The 8,498-nt window shown below is 42.2% G+C and overlaps 1 protein-coding gene across 2 annotated transcripts in view; it reads left to right on the forward strand.

The window, feature by feature from the left end:
- SAMD8 (sterile alpha motif domain containing 8) overlaps positions 1-5,187 on the forward strand; it is a 76,236-nt gene extending 71,049 nt beyond the window's left edge. The window contains exons 8-9 of one of the 2 annotated variants that reach the window (XR_003095801.1): positions 3,464-3,600; positions 4,750-5,187. The gene's annotated coding sequence lies outside the window, so the exon portion shown is untranslated. Of the gene's footprint in view, positions 1-3,463; positions 3,605-4,749 lie in introns of those variants that run through there. The other variant, XM_025212862.1, reaches the window with a different exon arrangement.
- The last annotated feature ends 3,311 nt before the right edge of the window (positions 5,188-8,498 follow it).

Raw genomic sequence — 8,498 nt, forward strand, 5'->3', positions numbered from 1 at the left:
TATAGGCCAACTCCTTCCTGTAAATTGCTCTAATTTGGATAACAACAGATGATTCATAGTATGAGATCAAAATCATGTCAGATAGGTGAGGCTTAGATGGACAAATCCATTGTGGGGTCATGACTTAGACTTGAATACAACTCTGCATCCAAGATTACTGACATCTCCTGCTGCTTCTAAACTGTTGAAATACTGGAGCATGAATACTGCAATGTACCATGTGTTTCATGCTGGGGTAATTGATTTCCCAAGGAATAAGAAGATTTAAGAGCTATTAGAGCCCTGTTCCCTTGCACTCCAAAGGTAAAGGAAACTGTAAACTCTATTCTAGCAGCAGTGTCCAAAGGTAATTGTTAAACTTATTGTCGGCTGATCTGAAGAACACCTGTTTACATAATATATGAAACTCTCATAGGAGATACCTTCCCTTCATCTGCAAGTACCCACATGCTGCTTTAACAATCAGTGTGCTTTCCTCTCTGTCAGGGTTATCCAAAATGCTTTCAGTTATTGCTCCCTGCTCCATTTTTTCTTGTGGGCATAGTGTATTGATTGAGGAAACTAATACATGCTTGGGTACATTAGGAATGTTTTTATTACAAAAGCCTGTTTCTTGGTTTTAAGAATATATATTTCTTTACATCAGTGACTCTGAACCAGCGGGCCACAGTAGGGCTGCAAATCGAGGACTTTAAAAAGCGCAGCAGTATGAGGAGCCGAGGGGCCTGCTCTGCCAGTCTTGCTCTGCAGTCCTACACATGCTGGACATATGGCAAGCCTATTGGCATTTCGCATCCTGGCACTTTTAAATGCCTTGCTTTGCCACCCCACAAGTGGGACTGCAGAGCAAGTCAAGCAATGTGCTGGCATGGGGGAGATCATTTGCTACCCACAACAGCCCGCTGTGTGATTTTTTTTCATTAAGGAATTTCATGCCCAACTACCAGAAAACATACATCCTGCACGTCTGGTAAGGCATGTCATGCCATTGGGATCAGACATAAAATTCCTCAGATCCCAATCTTGCAATTACATTAACATCTGTCAAGAGCCTTGGAGAACTTTTCTTTATAACTGAGAGCTACAAATAAATTTATTGTAGGGGTGTCAGCCATCAATTCCTGTTACGGTTTGTCAGTCTCTCAAGTCATATCAGAGAATGACTTTTTTTTAAATATTCTTGGTTCTATTTTCCAAGGACTTGGTTTAATGTGTCCTTTGACAAGTATCCTCTCTCTAGCATCAAGAAACATGTTAGTCCCACACTAGGCCAAAAAGTTAGCCTTGTCTAGACTTTCAGGGTGTGTCCAGATGAACCCACATGTGCCTCTTGCAGCGTCTCAAACTTCTTTGAGACGCTGCAAGAGGCACATGCAGGAACGAGAAAATGTTCCCTGCGCTGCAAATTTCAGCCCTGCACTGCAGATTAGACCCCTGGATCTCCAGGAGTCAATAAAAAACCCCAGAGACAAAAAATGCAGGACAGAGCCCAGACTGTGCCCTGAGACAACCAGAGGCTGGGTCCTCCGCTCTGGCTGCCAGAGTGTCTCTATGGTTGGCCTTTGCCCTGGTGCTGAAGCACTCTGACTGCCCATGTAGGGGAGGCAGCATGGCAGCAGTAGGGAGCTGGACCTGGGCTGCAGTGCTGGTAAGTAGTGGTTTGGGGGGGGCTGGAGGAGGGGGGAGGGGACCATGGGGGGGGGGACCCCACTGGCCCTGCCTGCTCCCTGAGCCCCCCAATCCCTGCCCTGTCTGGCCCCACCCTCCCTCTGCCCCCCCAAGTGCCCCCAATCCCTGCCCCACCCAACACTGCCCAAATGATCGCTGTCTCTCTGTCTATATAGTAGTATTTTGTTTTAATTGTGGAGGAACATGGATTTTGGGGTATTTAACAGAGTGACTTTGCGATTTTTATTTTTTTTTTTATCAGGGATTTATCAGTTTTCCAATAGGGGACACCAAAATTCCTGCTAGGGAGGCCAGTGGCAGGACCCTGCCTGCTCAGAGCTGGCACCTTGGACCCAGCTGGAGGTGGCTGACCTCCTGGCCAATTGGGGCCAGGACATGCTTTGACAGTTCAAAGCAGGCCACCCACTGGGAACTTCTTCCGGGCAATAGCTATCCAGATGGCTGGGCAGGAGGCACACGTGGCAGTAGTGCTGCGCAGCCACAGACCACTGGCAGCCAGCCCAGAGTGGCAGATGCCTCTACTGGCTGTGCAGTCCCCATCTGGGTCTAGCAAGTGCACAGCAGGTCACAGCCAGGCAGCAGCACCCACTGCCAGACCCCTGCAGTGGGTAAAGGGTGCAGGGAACTCTCAGGGCTACTTCAGCAGTCCAGCTGGCACAAGGGGTAGTGTCCCCAGGTACCAATTGGCTGGGCCCCAGAAGCTCCTGGGAGCCAGTAGCCCTGAGCTACTTGCCAGGGCAGCTTTTTGTACTGATGGGGCCAGTACAGGGCATCTTATTATATATACTGCACAGGTGCTGGCTGCAGATCCAGGAGGAGCCAGGCAGGGTTATTTTGCCCCAAGTGACACAATTTGCCCCACACCAAAGTGCATGTCTGAGCATGTGTGCTGAGGCAAAAAGCCCTGGCTCAAATTTGCACCACTTCTATTTGAGCTGCTGCAAGCGCATGTTACTGCATGTGTGGATGTGCCCTTAGAGTAGCTGGCCTCTGGGAATGCTGAAACATCAGTTCACCTATCTGGCAGGACTTGTTTTTTAAGCTTCCAGATTCTGGATTGTCTGTTTGTCTGTATTTCTTGTTTTCCCTTTTTGTTGCTGGGTGGTAGGGTGAGGGAGACAAAAGAAAACTTGACATTCACTCTAATATGCACTGAACTGTGCAAATATCAGTGTCTACACAGACTACTTTTTTCTAACAAAACTCCTTCAAGCTTTTGTTACCAATGTTGAGATACAATTCCTACTGCCTTGCTTTAGAAAACAAGTGTGATCTTCACATGGGGGACCAGTTCTTTAAGGGAGACGCCTTATAAAATATACATCAGTTAATTATAATTGTTTAACCTGTTACAGCACTCTGACTGGAATTCTCAAGGGTCTGTAGCACTCCATTCTTTAATGACTGCAAAATTAAGAGATTAAATTCTCCCTGGTCAGTATGGCTTACACAACCCAAAAGTTATTTCTACACAAGGGCCTTAAAAATATTTTAGTTCAGTAAATAGCCTTTCTAACTCCAAACAAGGTAATTGTTTAAAAATAAACTTAATAAAAAGCATTTTAACAAAATTTCTCTATGCCTGTCAACTATTGAATTTCCTTCCATAAAGGAACAAAATTTATTCTGGAAATTTTAAAACCACTTTAATAAAATTTCTGTAAACTAATCTGCTCTATATGGATTATTTAAATAGAAATGTTTGTTTTAAAGAAAATGTTTGGATTGCCTGTTCTTCTGTCGCAATGTATTTTCTAAACTATATTTACTTTAGATGCCTATTTTAATTGCATACGGTATGTGGAGTCTCTGAAAATGGTTTCTCTTAGAGCCTTGGAACTTTCCTCATGTGCTTGATGATACCCTTTTAAAGACGGATCTTTTTCATGACTTCAGGGAGGAAAAACAGAGGTAATATCCTTGTGAAGGAATCTGGCATGACAGTTCCTTATGATTAACCAAGGTTTGTTTCTTTTAATGCAGGTTACATATATGTGATTTTTTTTTTTTTTTTTTTTTGAATCAGTGGGTTGGCCCAGTTAATCAAACTATCGGTCTGTATCCTGAAATGGATATCTAGTAAGTAAATCTGGTGTACGGGCAGTCCTTTACTTACAACGTTTTGAGTTACATTTCACACTTACAACGTTTATAAATTGACACCGTTTCAATTTTCTGACATCAGTTTCAACTTTACAATGCTTGATCCGATGTGACGCCACGCCAGCGAACATGTTCGCTGTGTCACCCATCTCCCTGGAGAACATCTGTCCAAACGTCCTTGGACACTTTCTTTAAGAAAGCAGACAAGACTCCTGAAAAGACTCCAGCCAAGACCCTTCAAAAAGTCTAACCAAGAGCCCTTCAAAGAGTCCAGCAAAGTCACCTCAAAGAAGTCCTTCCAAATCAATATGATTCCTATTTACAATATAAATACATTAATGTAGCTATGTTATTCATCTATAATTGACGGAGTACAAAATTCTGGGGTATTTTTGGTGAAAATAGGGTATCGGGCCTTGTTTCAGGAACCAATCCCCCATTTATAACATTGTTTCTTATGAGAAAATTGGTTCCGAGTTGCAACGTTTCGACTTAAGATGTGGTTTTTAGGAACCAATTGCGTTGCAAGTCCGAGGACTGCCTGTATTTGAGTGGCTGGGAAAGTCAAATGAGGCTTTTCTTTTTTTAAAAAAACAAACAAAACAAACCTCTATGAATCATTACTGCAGAATTGTGTAACTTTTTTTTTTCAAAATGTGTCTTTTATGAATTTCAACTAACAGAAAATAAATTACAGATTTTCTACCAGTTGCACCAGTAAGTCAATCTGCACTCTCATCCACTACATATTTGTTGTTGCAAACTTTTCAAGCCTCAACTTAACAATTGATTTAGTAAGCTGTTGTTAGCAATGCCTTTTGTTTTATACAGCTGGCCAGTGCACGCAAAATGCTTGCAACAAAGTGAATATCAGTGTTAGTCTTTTAAACCATATGATTATGAATACTGAAATCATTCATAAAATTCTCTGTTTCTCTTGGAAATGTGTGTGCACAGACAGCAGACATAGGTTTAAAAGAGTATTGGAGAACAACATATAAAGAAGCTTATTGAAGTTTGTTGGTTGTAACCTGCCATGGAGATCCCAATCTGCAATGAGGATAAAACGGGCCTTCTGGTTTTACAGGTGTTTGTGCAAAGATACACGTTTGTTGTTGAAACTTGTTCACTAATGTAAATAAAGCTGGATTTTTCTGGATAATTAAGCAAAGCATATGTGGAGTACTGCTAAGTATTTAAAATGTCCTGGTATATTGTGTCATATTTGATGTGTAAGTTTAATGTCATGCAACATACCTATGTGAGGTTCTCGCTGATATTCCAATGACAACAATGTTCCATTAAGAAGAAGGAACAATCTAGCTCTATTCCCTTTGTAACCATCCTTCAGGTAGTTGAAGGCTGTTATTAAATCCCCACCTCCAGTCTTTTCTTCTCCAGACTAAATAACCAAGTAAGTAAAGTGATAGAGAAAAAATATGTTTTTATTGAACTACTACTCTTTCTCTAGGATCCACATTTAAATTGCCTGAGAGCCACATGCAGATCATGAGCCATGGTTTGGCCACTCCTGATAAATTAAGATTTCTTAAGGTCCCAGGAGCTGATGGTCCATTGCAACCAAACTGTGCTCTCTCAAACCATAGAAAATTGATGAGGTGAAATCTGTGATCCTCTCTTCTGGACTGATTTGTCTTTTGAGTTACTGTGTACAAACCCTTTTGCCCATCACCCATCTTTTAACCCCTCCCTACTTCAAAAGCTGCAGATTATTTCATGTCTTCTCACTACCCATCAACTACTGCTATCCTCCCCATCACCTTCTTTCTCCCCTGCCCAAGATTCCATACCTCCAATTCTCCCATATTAAAATGGCCCCTGCAACTCACTCACATCTCAACACTCTTCCAAAAAATTAGCTTCCCTAAAACAAAGGTTGATAGGAAATGCAACTGAGCAAAATGGTCATTAGTATTAAGGCAGAGATTCTCAACTGTTTCTGAGCCAGGCCACACTCTTAACTTCTGAATGCGGTGGCACCTTCAGTTGAGAACCACTGAAGTGTTCAACTTACCTAAGTGGGTCTCAACTAGGTGTTGCTGCTGCCACCAGCTAGAACTGCTTTGTGCATCTTTTCCACAGCCAGACCAGGAAGGACTGTGGCATGTGTGCACACTCCTTCTGCATTAGAAGCTTCTACAGTTTACTTCTGACTCTTTGATTTCTCTTCTGTTTCATTCAATTGTAAATTAATACTATTGGCAATACACTGCTTACAGTTTAGTGGATGTTAGCTGTATTGGCTCCTTTTTTTGAGGGATACATCATGTGTATCTTTTTGGTTACTTTTTAGTAATTCTACAATGAAAGACAGCTCTAAGAAGCGTACATCTAGGGCTCGGTGAACAACTGTTCACCAGGGCACCCTTGAGGAAACTAGGAGTAATGGTCACAAACTCCTGGAAGATGGTTTCAGGCTCAACATTAGGAAAAACTACTTCACAACTAGGGTGTCCAGACTGTGGAATAAGCTCCCTCCAGAGGTGGTGTGATCACCTACCCTGGAAATCTTCAAGAGGAGACTAGACAGTCACCTTGCTGGGGTCACCTGACCCCCAGTTATCTTTCTTTCTTGGTGCAGGGGGCTGGACCCAATGATCTTCCAAGGTCCCTTCCAGCCTTACAATCTATGAATCAGACAATATTGTCACAATATAAAGGTAGCATTGAGTTTTTCAATATTCATTACCTGTTGCCAAAATACTTTGCCTTTCATACATATTGGATTTATTTACTGAGCTGAACAACATCTCAGTCTCACAAAAATATACACATTCTCAGGAATGGGAAGAATTGCATTTTTCCTTTTAACATTGGGAGAAGGCATATTTTCTCTGGTTTTGAAAAGGTGTAACCTCTGGTATCATTGATCCAAAAGATATAACAGTTTGTAAAGTCAGCATTTCTAAATAAACAATCACATTTAATGATAGAGAATGATGACATCTGAAATATTTAATATATTTAAAACAATGCAAGTGCTAACAAATAGTTTCTTTCCAATCTGAACTGAATTGTACTATTCCATAAAGAAGGAGTGTTTGTAAAGTAACTAATTTTAGGTCTCGAGCTTGTTTTACAGAATATTTTTTTTTAAGTGTTCATATTTTCTTTGGTCATTTTTCCATATATATTAAGTCATATTTTTTGAAAGTGCATAGAGGACTTACAAAGTAGAAAGATTTGGGTATCCATTTTAAATACCAAAAACAACAGAATATTACCTGGCCTTGCTAAATTGCTCACACTTACTAATTTGAGTCAACTTCTTTCATTCTCTTCACAAATGTAGGATTCTGTTTTGAAGTTTCAATAGAAACTGAGTACTCTGCACAACTAGAGCCAATATTCTTAAGATCTCTGTGTAAATCACAAGGGAGAAGGGAAAGCAGGTTTATTATTAACACTAGGTATTAATGTTAAGGAAGCAGAAGATCTGTAAACAGTGTGTTTAATTACAGGATGGTAAGGACTAAAAACAATATCTAATTTTTACATAGTATTTTTTATCTTTAAGTTAAAAAGCAAGGACATATCCCTTATTACTGCTGGGTAAATGGAAGGATAGGGTGTATACTTACACTGTCGTGGTACGGTATCCTAAGCATTTTCCTTTTACCTTCTGCTATCATTTCTCTATGTCTAGGGACAGACATTACACATAAGCTGGTTTATGTGATCAGAAACTGGTTTAAAACTGGTATAGAACAGATGGTTAGTGCATATAAACTAGTTTAAAAATGGCTGGAACTGGTTTAAGATAAACCTGGTTGAATGTAGTATATCAGACTTAACTGATTTGGGTCAAACCAGTTTATGCAAGGTCTGTCCCAGACTCCTTCCCGGTTTAAGTTAAAGTAAAGTCCCCCAGCTTCCAAGATGCTTTGCAGCCCTGGGCTGGACTGGGCTGGACTGGGCTATGCTTTCTGCTCCAGAGAACAGGCTGGTCCCACCCCTCTCCTCCCTAGCCAGACCTCTGGGGGAGACTGCAGGCCCAGCAGGGTCTGCTTGGCTTCCCCCACTGCTTGCTGCTGAAGCAGGGATTCCCCCCTCCCTTCCATCTCTCCCACCAAGGACCCTAGCCCCATGGACCCTAGGCATGTGGTATGCTAGCTAATGCTGAGGGGTGTGTGTGTGTGTGTGGGTGTGTGTGTGTGGGTGTGTGTGTGTGGGTGTGTGTGTGTGGGTGTGTGTGTGTGGGTGTGTGTGTGTGTGTGTCCAATTTCACTGGGGCAGGCAGACAGGACAAAGGCAGACAGAATAGTATTTGCTTAGCGCTTTTTGGAGCTAACCAACAGGTCAGCTGATAATGTCCCTCTGTTCCTTTCTTGGAAAAAGCTGTTTAAGAGAGCTTGAACAAATGAGAGAGGCTTTTGTTTTGCTGATGAGCTGATAAACGCTGGTTTTTATCAGCCCCCTGTTGGTTTGCAGCCCTATCAGGTTTGCAGCCAGGTTTTGAGATAGGGAGAGGGAGATTGAAAAGCTCAGTATCATCAACCGATGCATGCACTGCACACCCCCACTTTGTCTCAAAGTGCTAGGCCGGAGGTGGGATCTGGCAACACTCCTGCCCCTTGAGCTGCAAGCAGGTGCAAAAGCCTAAGAAAATGCAGGCCAGAGTGGGGGTTTAAATCCCTCCCTAATCACAGCATCCTGCGGCTGGTGCAGGTGCACCACCCCTCCCC

The sequence above is a fragment of the Alligator sinensis genome, unplaced genomic scaffold (assembly GCF_000455745.1).
Source record: "Alligator sinensis unplaced genomic scaffold, ASM45574v1 scaffold109_1, whole genome shotgun sequence".
NCBI lineage: Eukaryota > Metazoa > Chordata > Crocodylia > Alligatoridae > Alligator > Alligator sinensis.